Genomic DNA, 20,055 nt, shown 5'->3' with positions numbered 1-20,055 from the left:
ATAAATGATACTGTATTATCTATCTATTTATTTATGTGCTCATTATCACCTAAAAGCACCTGAGATCATAGAATCTTAGGGGTTGGAAAGGACCTCTGGAGACCATCAAGTCCAGCCCCTCTGCTTAAGCTGGTTCCCTACAGAAGGTCATACAGGAAAGTGTCCAGACAGGATGACCAGTTTCTTCCTAGAAATGATTACTTTTCAGCATGTGCCAAACTAAAATGCAGAGCAGCCATCCACGGTGTAGAGAAGTGAAGTGATGGTGAGGCGCTGGGCTGCAGGGGGCATTGCTTTGCTTGGGGAAGATGAAGGCTGCCATTTTGTTAAGAAGCTCTGGGGCCAGGGCTCAGTGGTGCTCAGTCTGGGGTCTTCTTGTGCAGGAATCTCACTGCTGATGCAGACACCCTTATAGCATGTGGAGTGCATAAAAAACCAATGTCAGAGATTTGACTTGTACCTCTAATGCATCTGCTAGTCTGTCTCAAGCCCCATCGGTGTTGGTGCAAGTGGTTCTCCATCACTTCTGCTTCCCAGAAGCGATGAAATCATCTGACTTGCTGTGCAATGAGAGATATTTGGCTGCTGGCTTGGCTCACTGCTCTGCTTCTACAGGAAGGATTCCATGGGTGGACAGACAGAGCAGGGACCAGGAATTAAAGAGCAGATTATGGTAATTGTCTGATTCATAAAAGAAAAAAAAAAAAAGGAAAAAGAAAAAAAATAAAGTGTGGAATAGTGTCCAGCTGATTTCACAAAGTGCTGTGGCTGTTTTTCCTTGAATGTTCCCAGTCTCTGCTGGGACAGAGTTGTGTGGGCTCACTGATAGACTCTGCCTCTGCTGGTGGACATGGAGGAATTTCTGGATTTTGGAGGAAGATGTTTGTGCCTCACATTAGGGTCTGGCAGACCATGTTCACCACAGCATTATCCTCCGGTTGTCACCAAATGGGACAGGCATGAGACAGGCACATCACCCCTGCAGGTGTGCCTGTTGTTCCCCACTGCCACAGGCAGCCTCCAAGGACTGTGCCAGGTGAGCCTCTCCCTCCTGCCCTGTGGATTCAGCACAAGAGTTGGTTGAAGAGCCCTGCTCTGATACCTTGGATGTCAGTGTCCAACCTTTTCTTCCTTCTCCAGCATCTTCAAGGGAATTTTAGAGCCTATGTCAGGGTGTCAGGTGGGTGCATCTTCTCTAAGCTGACCTTCTAGAGAGGGGTCCTGGTTGCTGAACCTTCTGATGAGTCAGGTTTTGGACTACTGGATTGGGCATCACTTGAGATTTCTTGAGGGGTTGTGGGAAGCCATCCTCATCCCTCCCTGTTTGCATCCTCCTCTCCCAAAAACCTCTCATACATGGTCTTGGAGGAGGGTGATGCTGAGCCACCAGCTGCAGCTAATTCCTTTCCCAGAAAGCAGGACTCTTGTCCTCAATGATGGGATGCCCTGTATCGTGCAGTCTGGAAACCATCAGCAGTGAGTGTGCAGGGCCTGCCAGAGGACTGAGGCACACAGGTGCAGGGCAGGGCAGTGCAGCCCTGGCAACAAAGCAGCTGGTTGCAAGTGGGTTACATTCTTCAGATGCCTTACCTTCTGACGTGTTCAGAAATGGCTGAGGTTGCTGGGGTGATGCAGTGCGGCATTAGCTGAAATAAAAAGGCTTTCACCATAGATTGCTGGTGTGTGAAGTTCTGTGGGAGCAAAGCAGGGTCATTCTTTTTTCACTGAAGTTTAAGGAAGTCTCTGAAATATTTCAGGCATTGCTGCATGGGCGCTTTCACTATTACTTGCAGAAACAGAACCTTTGCAAGTTTGGAAATAACCTGGCTGTCCTTGGTGCATTCAGGGGCTTTGTGGGGACTTTCCTTGGCTCCTTCTCCTTTTTCTGCCCAGGGTGAGGGGCAGGCTGGGAGAACTGCCTGCCAGGCATATGCCTTCCATGCAGGGCAGAGGATTTCAGCCAAGAACCATGCTAAACCAAAGCCTCACCTGTGTCCTGTAGATGGGGAAGCAGCCATTGTGATGAGGGCTGGGGGCTGACATTCCTTCAGATGCTGAGCAGAACTGATGGAGGCAAACAGCACTTTCAGAAAAGCATTACCAATTTATCTCTGACAAGACATCTAAAAAACTGAAGTTATACCTTTCTTTCTGAAAGTATGAATAACTTTCCTGTTAGTGTGGGCTATGAAGGGTCTGGAAATGCTGATGACTTTCTCCTACAGCCCCACGGCTGCCATTGGATGGAGCTGGACAGCTTGGTGTGGGGGAAAGCTGCTCGTTACCAGAACATCAGTATGGCTGTGCTGGAACAGGTGGGATTAAATGTTATGAAGAGGTCAGATGAGTGAAATTGTGGACCTGAAAGAAACGAAGTGCCCTGAACAAAATCATCTGATAATATCAGGTAAGGAGTATGAACAGCAGGCCAGCTGGGGCTGGAGGAACCAGAAACATCACCAGGGCATCTTTTGAAGGAGAGTCTTTACCAGAGAGAAAGCAACCTTAACAAGGAAGAAGAAACACATGTAGACCGCATGATGAAAGGACTCCCCGTTTCCATTTAACTCTGTAATTTTTTTTGCCCTCATCTGCTCCTATAAATGCAATGATTAAAAGGAGCTGAGAAGTCTGAACAAAGGAGGGAGAAGGGAGCTGGGGCTGCCAGACATGGCTGTGCAGCTTTACAGCACAAAGTATGGGTCTGGCTAGATGAAGTCTGAATGTTTTAGCCTCTCCTGCTGTGTGTCAGGGATTTGGGAAGTGGGTTTTACAGTTAAGAGACTGTAGAAAATAGCATTTGTGTATTTCTGTTCACTTTCTGTGGCTGAGTGCAGTAAGGATATGAGATCAGTGCTAGCAGGTTTCAGGCCTGTGCAGTTATGTGAGCCAAGGCTGGTGGGGAAAAAGGATGATCAGCTTTCCTGGAGCTGAGACCAACTCTCTGCTTCATGGGAGTGACAGCAGTGTGGAGGGGTGGGCCTGGTAGAGCATCTAGAGCTCATTGTTGTGGAGAACACAGTTTTTTAGGTGTTGTTGAGTGGTGCTGGTAGAGCTTTGGAGATGTGGGAGAGCTCTCATAGAGACGTCTTGGTGATAAAAGGGATCAAGGTCACAGAGCATCCTGAGATTTGGAGAAGGATTTGGAAATGGATAGGATGGCGTGTAGCAGTAACCTTGGTTGGCAGTGGCTTACACTGGAACAAATATCCTACTGTCATGTAGGACCAAAACAGACTGATGTTAGTAAGCCAGGATCTGGGTCTGCTGTTGGCACATGTAAATGCAGTAAAACAGAGGCAAGCAATTTCAGCCTCCCGACTCCAGACAAATGAGGTTGTTCTGCAGTGGTTTAAAGCAGAAGCATTCAGGGCTCCCTCAAGCTGTCAATGAAACTATATTAGATACCTTCACAGACTGCAGGAGGGTGCAGGGCTTGTACTGGAGCTGTGCTTGGTCATAGGGTGGGTGCAAGCTGCCAGAAGAGAGGTTTGTGTTTTGCTATGGCTAAGTCTATCAATTTTAAGTGTTAGAGTACATGATGATTATTTTTTCTCATGTCTTGGCTCTGGAGTATGCAGTCACATACGATATCTTCATTTAGGGGAAAAAAAAAAAAAGTGTCTTTAGCCCTTGACATGCAGATGACAAAAAGATCAAAAACCATAAAGGTGAGGAAACACCTCTAAAAACCCCATGAGTGCAAAGCCAGTCTCCTTGCCCAGGGGGGCCTGACTCTGAGCCATCTGCGTGTATGGAGTAAGCACCATTGCTCTGTGAACGGCACCTCACGTCTTCTTCCTTCTGCATGCACATATTTTGTCCTCCCTCTTCTAAGCACTGACAAAATTCTTTGCCTCTCCTTCCCTATCACTTTCATTATTTTCATTACCAGGCCATGTGTCATCCAAATCCCTACTCGTTTACACAGCCTTTCTCCTTCCCCACGACTGCTCTGTGCATGCAAGGTGTTACCCTGTGCCACACCTGTGTGTTCCCGTTCTCTTCTTGCTTGGCCTCTCTGCCCAGCTCTTGTAGGCACAAAGAAATGATAGAGAGGAGGTAGGCAGCTTAAAGAGATGAATAGAGGGAACTGATGTTTTATATTTTATAGCACGAATAAAAGAACTGTGTTGCTGTAGAGCAAGGGTTCGCCTCAATCTTGTCCCGCCATGATCACTTAAAAGCAGAGCATGAGAAATAGAGAGTGACAGGAGAGAAGGAATTGATGCCATTCAAAGGGACCTGGACAAGCTTGAAAAGTGGGACCATGGAAATCTAACGAAGCTCAACGAGGACAAGCGTTGCACTTGGGTCAAGGCAAACCCAGGTACGAGTACAGCCCGGGAGAAGTACTCACTGACAGCAGCCCTGCAGAGAAGGACTTGAGATTCCTGATGGACGAAAAGCTGGACATGAGCCAGCAGTGTGCTCTTGCAGCTTGTAAGGCTGCATCAAAAGAGGTGGGGGCAGCAAGGAGAGAGAGGTGATTGTCCCCCTCTACTCAGCTCTTGTGAGGCCCCATCTGGAGTACTGCATCCAGGCCTGGGGCCCCCAGCACAAGAAATACATAAAGCTGTTGGAGCGAGTCCAGAGAAGGGCCACAGAGATGATCAAAGGGCTGGAACACCTCTCTTATAAAGAAAGGCTGAGCAAGCTGGGCTTGTTCAGCCTGTAGAAGGGAAAGCTCTGAGGAGAACTTTAAGACTTTTTACAAACAAGAGAGAAATCAACTTTGTAAGAAAAAATCTGATAGTGTTAGGACAAGGGGGAGTGGTTTTAAACTGTTACGAGAAGAGATTTAGGTCTCTTAGTTAGATCTCTTAGTTAGAAGGATTTTTTATTCAAGACAGTGGGGCACTGGAATAAATTGTCCATAGAAGCTGTGGATATCCCATCCTTGGAGGCATTCAAGGTCAGGTTGGATGGGGCCCTGGGCAGCACGTGGGTGGCAGCCCTGCCCACTGCAGGGGATTGGAACTGGGTGATAACTTTAAGGTCTGTTCTAACCCAAGCCATTCTATGATACTAAGACAGATGATGATGCATCCCAGTATAACTGCCTTGGCTTCACTCAGGGAGAGCTTGAGAGCCCCAGATTATCTCTCCAGGTAGCCAATATGTTGTCATTAGTTTGAGTGGCTGGTGAAGGGTGCAAGATTTGGTGTGGGCAGCACAGCTTGTGCAGAGAATAGGGCTGGGGAAAGCAAGCCTTTGAACAGCCTAATTGCACCTCACACTTGTGCTACAAGGTATTGTTCAGCCTGTTGCCATACATTTTAAACACCCTAGTCCTTGTTGCTATTTCTGCACCAAATACATCAGCAACAGTGGGATATGCGGTAGGGTTTGCTGTGCTGAGGTCATCCTCCTGGGAAGCGATCTGTCATGGGATATTGCATGGGGAATTGCTGCATAATGCATGGCCTGTTGGGTGACAAAAGGCATCCGTGGCCTGTAAGCAAATACTGAAAACAGGATGAAATGAAAGGAACTGTCAGTCTGTCTGCCTGCATGTTCTACTTTGGCATTCCACCATCCAGCAGTCATTTAGGTGGGCACCCCTCTCCATATGCAGGTAAAGATAGAGCTTGGCAGGTGGTTAAAAAAAATAAGTAAGTAAATAAATAAAGGCTGGTAGAAGAAAAAGAAGCCTCTGAACTGATGGAGATACGAGTGCATGAGGGAAGCCCCCCTGAAAGGCTGCCTGTGATTAGTGCTGGGAGAGGGCAGTCTAGGTGGAGTGGAAGAGATTGAGACAGCGGTTCATGGCTGGGGATGGGAGGAGGCTGAAGGCCTTGGGAAGGGTCTGGGCTGAGTAGGCAGCAAAGCTCTGGTTGGTAACTGTGGCAAGTTTGCAGAGTGCACAGACCAGAGCACTCTGCCATCTTATGCTGATTGCGTGTGACCCTGCTGTTCCACTTGACTGCAAAAGAAACGCAGGCTGATGGTGCAAAGATGATCAGAGAAGGTATTTCTTGCAGGAGAAACTGATTTGAGATGGGCTGGAAGCTCTTCCAGCAGAGTCCTTCCCAGCACCTGGGTTTGCGTCTTCCCCTTCTGGGAATACAAGCAGGGACAGTGGACTTCAAGGGTCTCAGGTGGGAAGTGGCCGTCAGGCTTTGAAGTGTGGGTTCTTGCTGCCATCTAGTGAATCGAGGAGGTAACTAAAAATGTCAAAATGACGGACTGCCAACAGAGCTGCTAAATTTGCGGCAGTGGGAAAATAATCCTGAAATATCGTCGCCTTTGTGTTCTTTGTCTCCTGCAAAACATCCGTGGGAAGCTTTGGCACTCTAAGGAAAATTTCAGTGGGTAATTAGTCGTGAAGCATATTTGTCACAGAATAAGGTTATTCCCAAATTAGAGACAAAATTAGAGCTGTTTTCCCCTCTGTAGCAATGCTGCTCCAGGTCAGAGCGGGCTTGCTTCACCTCTGTTTGCTGTTTTCCTCTCTAGGTGTCCTTGCAATGTCCATACAAACACGGTGAGAAGCATATGATAAAAACTGTGTGAGCCAGTTATCCCTTTAGAAAGAAAAAAAGGTCTTTTTATTCTGAAACTTTCAGGTCCTTGAAGCTGACCTAATAACAATGGAATATGACCCATAGGACTATTTGTCTTCTGTGTGCGTGTATGTAGAGAAGACCTAACAGTGAAAATAAATGGAGCATGATCAATTATGTATGTGTCTGTCATTGTGATCAGAGACTTCATGGCCCTTCTGACTCTAGGAAACTTACAGGGTCATAGTTACTCTTAGGTTCTCAACTTGTACTCTTTTGACACTTTTAGGTAGAAGTTGGTGAGGATTTTCTGCAGAAAAACATATGGATTTTGATTAGGCCAAGACTTCACCGTAACACCGGGGAGTCTGTTTGCTACCTCTGAAATAATAACACAGAGAACGTTTTTACCTTAAAAAGAACTTTGGGAAAGTTTCCTGGAGCTTCTTCACTTGTGCTGCAGCCGTGACCCATTCTTCCCAGAACATGTAGTAGGCATGCAAATGTTTCTTCTATCTCTGTAAATATCCTTGGCAGGAGCAAACACCTTTGCATCCTGCTAGCACCAGCAAGCTTCTTCCCTCTGCCTCTGAACAGCAGCCTGTGAGAGCAGTGATGGAAGTGGGGTATCACAAATTAATGACTCTTGCTCCCCCTCTCTCTGAGCCTTCCTCCAGCCTGAAGCTTGCCAGGGAACACTGCAAAAAGGGCTATTGCTGCTGAGAGCAGGAGGCCTAGAAATACTGCAGGTATCCCATTAGCATTACTTCAGCCTTCCTTGCTCCCTGGCACCTCAGGGAGCTGTGATGCCAATGGTGATAAATCATGTTAGCTGCTCGTGTCCTTGGGGGCGGCTGCCGTAATTACTTGGAGTGACCCCTGCTTTTAGCCGTCATAAAAACCTTGCCATAATCCCAGCAGAGCTTAAATCCTTGATAGGATGTAAACTGCTGGCATCAAGGGCAGTGTGTGTAGCCAAACAGGAATACAGTGCTCAAACAACTGCCCTCCAACCTGTGCTTTTTTTAAAAACAAGGTTAATGATCTCTTGTTAAAAAGAGAACAAAGGTGCAGTGGTCTTAAAAAGGTGGTGGCTGTCTGTACATCCATCTGTAGTCTTTTGAAGACTGGGAAACAGCAATGATGGTCCTCTTCATTGGATACTCTAGGCCTGCTCTACACTGGTAACTGTGTGGGATCGAGGGGAGCTGATGTTCTGTGTGGGTGGGATGGAGTGATGACTATGTGACAGACAACCTAATGAGAATGTGGTGGTGTAATTCTTCTCTCTGAAGGTCAGTCTGTCTTTGCCATAAGATTGCAGCCTTTTTAAACACTGGAGACATGCGAAATCAAGAAGTTACTGGAGCTTTCTAGACCACTCTCAGATGGTAAGAAGACACACAGCAAGGAGAGCCATCAGTATAAGCTCAGGGACATGACTTAGTGGAGGGTTGTTAGGTAGTATGGTTAGGTCACGGTTGGACTGGATGATCTTTAAGGCCTTTTCCAATCTGAGCAATTCTATGATTCTATGATTAGTGGGTTCTCTCCAATAAACAGTGCACATCCACAGAGTTGAAGGGCTTTCCCACCCTGCAGCAACAGTCCAGCTGGGAAACATGATAAATTCTCCACCCCTGGAGTGGAGATAGATGTCTAAAATCATGGTGTAACTAAGCCATGACTAATTGGAGTGAGAGCATTGCAAGAACACTGGTATCTGCTTCAGGCTTACTAGCCAATGGTTCACAACTCTCAGATGTTGATGATGTTAAATCTCAGTTTTTGCAATATCTTCCTCAAGCAAAACATTCAGATGTTTTACAGTTCCTAAGAAGATTTATGTTACTTCTTACCTTTCTTTAAAATAGGGGCTAAGGAGCAGATCCTAGTAGAGGTCCTTGCCTTTAATCTCCATTGGTATGTCTGAGAATATCAAACTGATCAACTGGTTTCAAAGATTTCCCAAAAAGAATCAAAAGGTGATTCCAGCGAAGTCATGTCTGAGGCAGAGAAAGGCTGGAAGGAAGGGAAAAAAAAAAAAAAAAGAATAATTATTTACATATGAACTTTCACTCACAGCTTTTCCTTCTGCTAAGAACCAAACATGACAAACGTGCAGATTAGCTTCCTAGCCAGCTGTGTCAGGGCCAAAACAGGGACTTTGAAACTCCATGTAAAACCAATCCAAAACATCTCAGAAAACTCTGCCTCACTTGTATGAGAAGCAGAAGACTCTGTGTATCCTTCAGTGTTTGGGCATGTTCATTTAAGTACACAGGTAAATTACAGTTCACTGAAATTGCTTGAATTAAATGGATAGTTTAAAAAAAGAAAGAAGAAAAGAAGGAAGGAAAGAAAGAAGGAAAGAAAGAAGGAAAGAAAGAAGGAAAGAAAGAAGGAAAGAAAGAAGAAAGAAAGAAAGAAAGAGAGAAAGAAAGAAAGAAAGAACTGGCTTTGTCTTGAAAAGATGGCAGAAGATAAGCTGGATGAGAAAACTAAGCTAGATTGCTGAAGGGAACATGTTTGTGTATAAAACCTAAAGCCCCAGGCTATATGTTGGATGCTAAGAAAAGAAAAATCACAAGCTTAAAGTTTCTGTCAGTCGCCTCTTATCAGTCATTCAGGTTGGAACTCCTCAAGCAGAGAGTTTGATTTAAAAGGATATAATATTTTTTTGTTGTGCTCAGCAACCAAGGTTTAACTGAGGGCAACCTTCCCTGGAGTTGGAAATAGGCTCTAGTGGTGGGTACACATGAAAATAGACTCAATTGTGCAGGGTGTTGGCATTGTAATAGATTTATTCCTTGCTGGAGTGTTTGTGTGGCACAAAAGACAGCCACCAGCATCTGCAAATGCTTGTGTGCAGTGGCTGGGTTGTGGTGGAGGTGGTGGGTACCTGTGGGTGCAGCCCTGGTGCATGGGTACCTGTGGGTGCAGCCCTGGCTGCATGGTGCACATGAGTGCTGGGACTGGATGTAGAACCAGGTTGGCATTTCTTCTTTTGGCTGTGGTGCCAGGTGAGCAGTGAGCTCATTCAGGTGAGCTCTGAGCACAAAGGTTGGAAAAGGCAGAGCTAACCCAAATTGTTGTGGGTTTGGGCTGCAACAAGGGATTTGGTTCAAATTTATCAGAGTGAGAATATCAGCTTATTGTGGGTTATCTTTGTCCTACTTGAAATGGCTTTTTCAGAGTTTATTATCTGATACCTGTGCAGGCAGATCAGGATCAGTTGATCAAAAAATGTCTGTAGAAAATGTTCATATTCCAAGGCTCCTCGTTTTGCAGTTTAAACTTTGAAGCCTATTCTCACTGAAATCTTATTTTATTTATTTATATTGTAGTTAATATTGCATGTATTCAGATTAAATATATAAATATTCATTTGTCAATTAAGTTTACCTTTTTAATTTATTACTAAGATGCTTGAGAAATACTGCTTGCATCTGCACCTTGATTCCCAACAAAACTTTCTGGTGTGAAAGTATTCTGAGTCCCATTACACTTGATTGATGCACAGCTGAATGAGGGTCTCATGCATCTTGTGTCATCTCACTGTCACACCAGAGATCGCTGCTGTGCTGGCCTCTGCTGGTTGGAACAAAACCTCCTGTGTGAAACCAGACTTCCCTTGTTCTCCCTTCTGGACAAATACACCTCCTTCCATTTCCGTGCCAGCACTTGGTGTGCTGAAGGTGACAAACATAGGTCATTACACCCTTGGCTCATTCTACTGACCTAGTGGTCTTGGCTGCCCTGACAGTCAGTAGGTATTTAATCTCTGTGTTCAGCAGCGTTCAATTCATCCACAGCCATGTCCTCAGGACAATACGAGTCTCCCTCTAACCTTCCCTGACTGTGCTGATGTTGCCTTCTTCAGCTGACGATGCCTACAGTGTAGACACCTGTGCTTCATCATGCTAATCCCATCCCTGTTGTTTTACCTGTTCTTCCCCTCAGTAAAGTAGTGTTGAAGGACATCTGTTCCTTTTCTTCAGCATGAACAACAGGTTTTCTTAGACAAAAAATTTTTCATTCTCAAAAAGTCTTTTTCTTTCTTCTGTTTCCTCCCCTCTGAATAAACTGGCATTATTTAACATCATGTTTCTCAAAGCAATCCCTTCTCGATCTCTGATTGTTCATGTGGTGTCTTCCTAAATACTTTCCTGTTAGTCCTCATCTTCCTTGAAGTGTGGTGCCCTAAAATGGAGGCAGCACTCCAGCTGAGGCTTTACTCATGCTGAGCAAAACCAACAGATCTTCTCACAGATCTTCTCCTCAAAAACCATATGGAAACTTCAGTAAATCCATGGGTGTGGTTTTGTTGTTGTTGTTGTTGTTGTTGTTGTTCTCATTAAATCATGACTGCTTCCCCCTATTCTGCCTATTTGTGGGGATGCGGAATGGCATATCCTGTGAGTGGTGTTTATGTGTGTAGTTACTACATGTGCTGGAGCATTCTGCTGGAACAGTGCACAGGAACCTGCTCAGCCTTCCTACTGCCATTCCCCTTTACCGGAGCACACCTTCCCACCTGTGCCTCTGCTTAAAGCCTGACTCAGGGGGCTCAGCTCCCCTCAGGAAGTATTTGTCTGTCTGCCCCTTTCTGATCATTCATAGAGGTTCTTGAACTGACAGGAGTGATCTCATTACTAACAGAGTATTTTCTGGGATTTGAACTTCTGAGCCGTTTTCTGTTCTATACAACCTTTGCTGACGACTCCTTGGGAATAATTTCTTGACTTCTCAAGGGCTTCAGAGCAAGACTCTTGTTTGATGGGGCTGGAACAAATTTTGGAGGACATTCATAGGATTATTGATTAACTTGCTGTAATGAAGATAAATTGTTATAAAACATACACGTTTCCTGATATTTTAACTCTCTACTGACAGAACTGAGAATTTCTAAAGGAAGCTGGGGTCTGCTTTTACCTCAACTTGGCACATGTGTCCTCTATTGATTGGAGGGTAACAGACGCCTCAGGGAGAGGCATCTTGGTGTGTAAACACCTGAGCATCACTTCCATGCACTCTGTTCATATTCCACACTACCCAAGCACAGGGCTCATAGTACTGGAAATCTCTGAGCAGCGTCTACTTGCAGATTTGATTCTGCACAGGAGAAAAAGATGGAGATAAACCAGAAGTAGAAGGTAATTTGAGTGAAAGCAACCATGAAACAACAGAATCACTGTTCTGAGAAAATTAAGGAATGAAAGAAGCAGAAAAAGGGTAATGAACTTCAAAAAGCAGACATCAACAAGCCTGGGAAACAAGTAAATGTGTGTCTTCTGGGAAGATAATCCGAGAGATAAATGAACTGTCAGTTACTGAAACTGCCATGAACAAAAGAGGAATGGTAAGCTATCCTGATGTGAAAGAATGAGGAACCCGAGCAGGAGATCAGAATCCAACTGCAACAGGAGCCAAAACTCTGAACTCAAAGGGAATTTTGTGATAGGTAGAAGCAGGGACTCAGAACTGACAGTGACTGTAAGAAAGCAGCACAGGCATGCTATGGTGCAAGCAGAAAAAAAAATTAACATACAAAACCAATTAGGAAGAAATTGAAAATGTTACTTTTTTACAAATACATTGAGGAAAACAAACATCTTTAACTTAATGAAAAGAAATGCATGCAGCAGATGAGGCACAAGGACTGAGAAATTCAGTGTTCGACTAAGACATGCTAGAGGTCTGAAGATAAACCAGGATGATTCCTGTCTTAAATAAATAAATATTAGAGAAAGTATAGCTTGGAAACGTTTCACCACACTGCCTAACTTCAAGAACTGCAGAGATACCCAACAAGTTAACTGTCCTTTTTGTAATGCAAAATAGGATTTTAAATGTTATTAAAAACTCAACCAGCACGACTTTGTCACAAGCAAATCATGCTGAACAGGTCTAATTCTCTTTCCTTATGGGACAGTCATACAACTGGATAAAGGGAAGGCTGTGAGTGTGGCACATCTTGGCCTGAACAATGCTCTGGAGACTCTCATGTAAGCAGCTGGCCAAGCGTGGTCCAGATGGAGCAACTGCTTCTCAGGTCTGTATCTTTCTCTATTCAGAATGGAGTGGCTTGTATTTCTGTGCCACACTACTGGAGCCTTACTGCATTTCTTCAGATGTTTCTTCTCAATCTATATATCTAGTAATGTCCTTAATTCACTGATGCATCAACAAATTGTATTCCTTTAAAGAAAGATATAACCTTTAATGCATAATGTGGCTAGCTCTGCTCTGGCCTCAGGCTGCTGTCATTAAAAAAAAAAGAGCATTTTTCACTCCACTTTTCACTCTGGTAGCACACGAGAGAAGTATTTCTCTTTATTTGACAGTGCCAAGTCCTCTTTGGTGTAAATAGGGTAGCACTGGAGACCACTGTTTAAGATGCACAGAGGCGAAGGAGAGCAATACAGCAGGGCTCAGAAGCTGAAGTATTGTTCAGAAAACGTGATCCAAGAGACGGAGCTCCCTTCAGCATGGAACCACTGGAGGAAAGGTAGCACTGATGGATTTTCTGTGCATGGAATTTTCACAGAATGCAAGGAATGCTGGTGTCCATGTGCCCTGAGGCAGAACAGGAAGAAACTCATTGCAGCAGCGGCAGGGAAGACTTAGAATTGAGTCTGTGTCCCCTGTCCACCTCAGAGCAGCTGTAGTTTCTGTCCCTGGTGAGACTTTGCACTCCTGGTGTTCACATCAGGAAGACACAGCCACATCAGCAGCTCAGGGAATGAGGTAGCACTGTCACAGAGCCAAGTCAGAGGAAAGCACGTGATGTGGATCAGATGTAAAAACTTGGAAGGTATTGTGTATAATGGCTTCTGCCACTACTGTGGTCAGCTTTATGTCTCTTATCACTGGGCTTTTTTGAGGAGTGAAAGCATACTTCCTCAATCTCATGCAGGAAGGATCTCATTATTCCTTATTAATTAGGTCTTCAGTCACTAATCTGTTATGTACCTTTCCAGCAACTGTTTACAGAGAAGTGTTGTAGGATCTAATTGATGGAGGATAATTAGCTCCTCCCTAATTAGAGTGAAGTGTGCTTCTTTTCACTCTGTGGATGATCGCTTATGAATGAAAGGCCACAAATGGAAAGCTCAAGATGTGCAATGTGTCAGGAACTAATTTGCTTAAACTATATCTGAAAGCTTAGTTAATTAATACCCAAATAGTAGGCTTATGTGTGAGCGTGTGCAACTGACTTCTGTCGTAGGCAGGCAAGTGGTTGTTGCAGACTGCAGCGTTAGCATCGTAATCTGTCTCTGGAGGCTGCACAGACACCGTGAGCAGCAGGTTTGTGAGCATCAGCCAAAATGATACATGCAACGGTTGGAAAGGAAACTAAACTGGAAGATCTGTCCACAGCTTCATAATTCCACAAAGTTTTCTCAAGAATGATAGAAAATGTGTTTGTGACCTGCTGCAGAAAAGTGTTTAGCACATTTTGGGATATCTGTGCCTAGCCTCTGAAATTTGGAGGGAGGTATCTTGTTGCAAGAGAACGGGTATTCACTGGGAACCAGACACTTATATCCAATTGCAAACCAAAATTACAGAATCACAGAATGGCCAGGGTTGGAAGGGACCTCAAAGATCATGAATCTGCAAACTCCCTGCCACGTGCAGGGCGACCAACCTCCCCATTTAATACCAGACCAGGCTGCCCAGGGCCCCATCCAGTCTGGCCGTGAACACCTCCAGGGACGGGGCATCCACAGCCTCTATGGGCAGCTGATCCAGCACCTTACCACTCTTTTGGTAAAGAACTTCCCCCTGACATCCAACCTAAATCTTCCCTCCTTCAACTTAAAACCATTTCCCCTGGTCCTGCAGTTATCAACCCTTTCAAAGAGTTGAAAGCTATTTTCAAAGAAGGGTCTCTACAATACCTTCACATTGTTCTTTCTGTAACACAATAATAATTGGTTATTGTCATAATTGGTCTCAGTTACAACACTACTAATACTCTGCAAGATAAGATTGCTTCTGCATCTGTCTGGCTGTCTTCTCCTGGCTGCAAAAAGAAACTGTGTCACCGCAGGATCTATGAGCCACTTCGTGAGTGGATGTCTGCTGTGAAACACAAGCACTGGGTCTTGGAATTCTTAGACAAGTGCACAGTCAAACCTTCTACAGGTTGCTCACTGCTAACTTTGATGTGTTAAGGCATCAAAAAACTTGTAAGAGTGGATGTGGAATTCATATAATTAAAATTGATGTGGATTCGTTACACAGCCTGTATGCAGCAGCTTCAGCCTTGTAAGCAGATAGGCTTTTATCTGGATGAAACTAGTGCTGGCTGTTTGACCACAAGTCAAAACCAGGCTGATCAGAGTGCCAGGAAGCAAATAAATTTGATTGTATTTCTTTGGATGAGATATGTCTCTCTTGATATTTCCTAGCTGTACCCTTGCACTACCAAAGGAGAATAAGTAAGCCTCTTTCCTGGTCGTGAAGAAAATCTTGAAATTGTGACCCTTCAGGATTCGAAACCCCAGAAAATAAAACCACAATTCTCAAACTCTTGTTTTCCCCCCAAGATTTTGTGAGGTTTAAATCAGTTTAATGATTTAGGAAGTTGTTCTCCTCCAGTGCTTACTAAAATACTAAGGGAGAGGGAGATAATACTGAGAAAGGGGAGAGGACACCAGCAAGGTTAGCATTACCTGTGAATTTCTAATGTTCATTGAGAGTAGAGAATTGCTTCAGTGGCGGTGGCAGCATTCCCTGGAAGCCTAATGCTGTTAATCAGTGAAGAAAGATTTCACTGTTTCATTACTTGCTATAGCTGAAACTCAAGGAAATTACTTGAGTCTCATTATCAGATAAAGTTAAGATGCCAGTATGAAAGAAAACTTTTTCAGACTCAGGTCGAGAGTAATTTATTTTCCCTAGCTTAGATTTTAAAAATAGAGAGCCAGCACAGGAGAGTACAATAGAACTGCACAAAATCTGGATACCACAGATCAGCTTTGATACAACAACAGTTTCCAGCCTGTCTTTTATCTTTATAACTGCTCCTGCGTATGGTGGGAAGAGATTAGAGTGGCAAGCTGAGCAGCGCATCCATCCACTGCAAGGCACTCGCCAGCTCCATGAAATAATGGCATGGGACAGCCTTGGAAGGAGCCACAGCCATCACTGCCTGCACTACAGTGTGCTTAGGGGGTGAGGTGGTATCTGGGGGAACAGAATGAAACTGCAAACTCATGCAGGAGCAGACTTATACAGGAGCGGGCTGCAATTCAATCTGCTCCCTCCTTTTCCCATGCAGGGAGCCACCCTGTGTAAGTCCTGTCCGTCCTCTATGTTGCCTGCTTCTGCATGGGAAGGGATGCTCAGGGTAGATGGATTGCCAGCTCCAGGACCCAAGCCTTTGGGCACCCGTGGCTTGTGGGGAGGCTGGGAACAGCAATGCTCTCCCTGCTAAGATGGTGTCCAGCTGCAGATATCTTTCAAGCAGGATCAGTGGCGTGTGTGTTTCAGAGCTGCAGAAACCCAGTCTCTGAGATAAAAGAAAACTCCTTGCTCTCAGTCCTCGAAGCGCTTTCTCTTGGGAAACTTTTCTGTAATGGAACTTGAGCAGCAGAGCTCGGTTACGTTCTAGGCAATGGCCAGTTTCCAGTGGGTTTTGATGCCAAAGTTCAGATGTTTTTCCTTCCCCTGAAAAAAACCAGCGCTGACTAGCTTAGGTTAGTTACAGCACACGAGAGTGCAGAAACAGGATATGCCAGTGAGGATGGCAGTGTGACTGTCCCTTCTCCCCTGTGCCATTGCAGAGAGAGGGGTAGCTGCCAGCTCAGGTGCCGCAGCCCAGAGCAGGGCTGACAGAAAGGAGAAGCCGAGCTGGGTTCTTGTTTTCCTTCTGAATAACTTACTAAGTACTTGGTAATACCTCTGGGAGCCTCAGTGGTGAAATGTAAAACTTTCCTTTGTGTACCCAGCCACCTCTGAGCAAGGGTATGTGACATTCCAAAGTGAGCTGAAACATGCTAATTGGGAAGTGCCACCAGCTTCCTTCTGCCACTCTCTGCAAATGTCCACTTTTTTTTTTTTTTCCCCAAGGTGGGAGTGTGGAGGGACTTGGTCAGGGAAGAAAGGAGATTCAGTGTTAATTAAAGGAAGGACATGATGGCTTCCTGGTGGAGGTCTTGAAACTGGATATTCAGCTCAGGGTTTTTATTCAGCTCTCCTTGAGGTTGTTTAATGTTTGGGTGCTCTAGATGCTGTTTGGCAGAAGCTGATGCTTGAGAAATGCTAAAGAAAAGGGATGTGGGGAGATGGTCCCTGTACCTTCTCATATCAGGTACCCAGGTCTTGGCTCAGAGGGCTCAAGTGCAGGACCCTCTAGAGGAGGAGGGTCCTTGAGGAGAAAGATGCAATGGATGTGTGATGGGCCCATGGTGTCCATACACACAGCCCATGATGTACAGGACATGGGCACAGAAGGGAAAAAAACCATAAAGCTAATGTTTCTACAACTTCATAATCCTGGTTTTAAAACCATCCAGACGTTAGTCTTACTGTAAGTATAGTTTTAGTTTTAAGGAATATGGAAGTTTACATATGAAAATACCTAGACCAGTCTTACTAGACCAGTCATCTCCTCAAAGTAAGGCTCATGGTGCTCCCAGCACAATTTGTCCTTGGTGAAGCTGTTACGGGTGCTCCCAAATGTCACCTTGTGCCTTGTGTGCTTCAGTAGGATCTTCTGGCAGGTGTATTAGGAGTACAAGAATTTCTCCCAATGAGCTGAGAAAGTCTGTCATCAACACAAGAGAAAAGGGCAAGGGTGAACTTCAAATGAAACCACTCTCCTCTCACCTTCAAGACCTGAGGACCCCAGAGCCCCTCTGAGAGACACCTTGTGTTGTGCTGGCATGGTAGACAAGGAATAGCAAGGCCCTCTCCTCTATTCTGTCGAGCACAGAGGGCTGCGCTCTTGCAGGGTGCTGGTTTATTGGGGGGAGGTAATAGAGGAGCCTCAACCCTCTGGGAACACTCTTGCCACCATCTCATGCAAGGAAACCCAGGCATGGGATGAGGATGGAGTCTGGAGCCCTGGCTGTACGAAGCCAGGTGTCCAAGGAATGACTTTTCTCTCTGTCTAGAAAAATGGTACAGGGAAGCCCTCTCCAGGAAAGTTCTGTTGATTCCCCATCTGATAGTGGATATTGAGAATCCCATGGAGTTGGATCCACCAGTATATGCCTTGATACCCAATGGTATCCAATGGATATAGAATGGCATGGAACTATTGATCCCATGTCCAGTAATGCATGTTGAGGAGCCCATGAAAGTGCATCTACTAACAGAATGACAAGAGGACCAGACATGGCGGACATCTACTGAATGATGGGTGACACAGGCATGGCCACTTATCAGAGAACTACAGGAGTCACAGACACAGCCAATAGACAGCATGGAACCAAGCTATTCCAAATGTGCAGAGAACAACAAAAGGCCAAGATGTTACTGTTCTTAAGAAAATAAAATTGTACAGTGAGAGTTGCTATGGTGTGTGCAGTTTTAACTTTAGAGGATAGGGAGCAGGTAGAGATGAGCTTTTCTTGTGTGTGTAAAAGCAACAGTTTGACTGTGCCAATGTTTGGCAGGTGATTCAGCTTAGCAAATGACAACACAGTGGTCTCCTATAGTGTCTGATCTCAAAAAAGAGCACAGTTCTGTGGGTCTTTCCATGAAAGTGCAGCAATGCAAGAAAAAGCAGACCATGAATTTCTGCTGATTTTGGTTTCAGAGATGTTTCCTCCAGCAATGGCTCTAGAGCATCCACTGTCGTGCCAAAAACAAGTTCACAGGACACAGCGTAGGCTAGGTTGGAAGGGACCTGAGGAGCTCATCGGACTAAAACACACTCAACTATGAACCTGTGGGTTTTAAAAAACCCTCCAACTCTTCTAGTTTTTACCTAACCACATTTACAACTAGAAAGCTTTAAAAAACAATTACGTATTTTTCCCTTTTTTTTACAGCAACAGAACCTGAGGAAACGACATGGGGCTGCATCAGGGAAGATTTGGCCTGGGCATCAGGGAAAGGTTCTTCATAGGCAGGCTCCCCAGGGCAGTGGTCACAGTCCCAAGCTGCCAGAGTTCCAAAAGCATTTGGACAACGGTCTCTGAAAGATTGCTGAACTTTCCAGTAGTGCTGTGTGGAGCCAGGAGCTGGACTCGGTGATCCTTGAGAGTCCCTTCCAACTCAGGCTGTTCTATGATTCGGTCACTGTCACCAGCCTCTCCTAAACTGAAGGCTCTCTTTTTAACTGTGATTAGATATAACCTAAACTAAAACATCTAATGTGTAGGAAAATTGGACATCTGTTCTCCTTCAGCAGTGCCCTGTGTAGGGGCCGTGTCCTTTGTTTTTCTCTCTATGTTCCCCTTCTGCTCATTTGTGCCCCTTAAGTGCGGGCCTGCAAATAAATGTCCAGGTCCAGAAACTGAGGAAATAAACCACAAAAGCAGGTTTTTGAGCAGGCTGCTTACTCCTTTCTCTGGCAGTAGTATATAACGAAGGTGTCTCTGAGGCTTTGTTTCATGTATTTATTTTCAGTACATAAGGTGCAAATGAAAGGCAAACAATATGAGTCAGGTGTGATAGTCCTGGATAATTAACAGCTGGAAATAATAACCTGCTACCAGGAAGAAGGATGATGGATGGAGGCAGGGAGCAGCTGTGTGGCATCTTCAGCTGGCTGTTGTACAGGTGAGTATGAGAAATGCCCAGAGAAATTGCCTGAAGGGGCTGTGGGAAAGTGTGCAGTAGCCAGAGCTAATAGCAGGTTCTACAGTGTTCTGTGGAGGAAACTCTTCCAGAGACCTTGTTTTAAGATCCCTGTGCTTCCTTCTGGAAAATTTAATATTAGCCTTGGATTCCCAAAAGACAGATATTTCCCCCGTGGGCTGTGGGAAACTGCCACCCCACTCTTTTCATCCCAGGACCATGAGCAGAGGTGCTGTACTGCCTTGTGACACGACACAACACAGGAGCAAAGCCTTGTGAAGAGAAATGTGTGCTCCCAGCAGAGGGATGTGGCCAACCCCAGTCCTCACCTGGGATCAGAGTGAGCAGTTGTGTGATGCTGTGTCTGGAGGATGGAATGCCATGGAGAACCCATGATCTCACTGTGCTCCAGCAGCATCTCTCATGGGCTGGTATAGGTCTGGGATGCACCCATAGGGGCCAACTTGTTCCCATCTCGTATCCTACATCTTGGGTCTGGTCCGGGGGTAATTGTCTTCATCAAGATGCACAGGAGCCTCCTCCATAGCCAGGAGACCAAAGAGGAGCCCATGAAACCATTCCCCTTAAATAGTTAAACGGCTGCCTCTCGACTAGCACAATGTCACATTGAATTTGAAACAGGGAACTTTTTATATTTTCCTCCTGATTGTGCTGGCACCTGGCAGATGCCTATTTACCACAGGCATCAATACACATAGTAATCAAAGGAAATCAGAGGCACAGATTAGCAACAGCTGCAAGTCATTAGTGGCAGCCATGGGAAAGC

At 45.2% G+C, this 20,055-nt stretch overlaps 1 long non-coding RNA gene across 1 annotated transcript in view; it reads left to right on the top strand.

Annotated features, from left to right (window-relative positions):
- Window positions 1-1,266: 1,266 nt before the first annotated feature.
- The window catches only part of LOC146544584 (uncharacterized), a 76,572-nt gene continuing 57,783 nt past the window's right edge, over window positions 1,267-20,055 (top strand). The window contains exon 1 of the long non-coding RNA XR_014882271.1: window positions 1,267-2,407. This is a non-coding gene — a long non-coding RNA (uncharacterized LOC146544584). The remainder of the gene's footprint in view (window positions 2,408-20,055) is intronic.

The sequence above is a fragment of the Meleagris gallopavo genome, chromosome 3 (assembly GCF_905368555.1).
Source record: "Meleagris gallopavo chromosome 3, MGAL_WU_HG_1.1, whole genome shotgun sequence".
Classification (NCBI taxonomy): Eukaryota; Metazoa; Chordata; class Aves; order Galliformes; family Phasianidae; genus Meleagris; species Meleagris gallopavo.
The sequence above is the reverse complement of the archived record's forward strand: the minus strand, read 5'-3'. Positions and strand labels throughout refer to the sequence as shown.